Source organism: Euprymna scolopes, chromosome 34 (genome assembly GCF_053919585.1).
Source record: "Euprymna scolopes isolate OS-2025 chromosome 34, ASM5391958v1, whole genome shotgun sequence".
NCBI classification, from domain to species: Eukaryota; Metazoa; Mollusca; class Cephalopoda; order Sepiida; family Sepiolidae; genus Euprymna; species Euprymna scolopes.
The window spans coordinates 75,272,606-75,272,969 of NC_136515.1; positions in this window are offsets into that span (position 1 = coordinate 75,272,606).

A 364-nucleotide genomic window follows, 5' to 3' on the forward strand; every position below is an offset into this window, starting at 1 on the left:
CGGCGTCGATTTTTTTCTTTTTCACACAGAAGGCGAAATTGATTCGATAAAAACTGCAAAAATGAAATTACAGAGAAGCTTTTCTTTTTTTTTTTTTTTTTTTTTGTGAGGTTTATGAACGACGGTTTATGGTTGTCGACAACAACAACCATGGGAAGAGGAACTGAATTAAATGTTGGGCGAGGGGAATAAAATGTGACATAAATTGGCAGCTATTTCTTTCTCTCTCTTCCTTCTTGTCTAAATAATAAAAATTCAAATCGGCTGCTGTGCTGCCCAAAAGCATGCACTACGCATGCGCACAGTGTTAGGGTTGCATATAAAATCTGGATCTGGAACCGTTTCGCTTTTTTGACTATTTCGA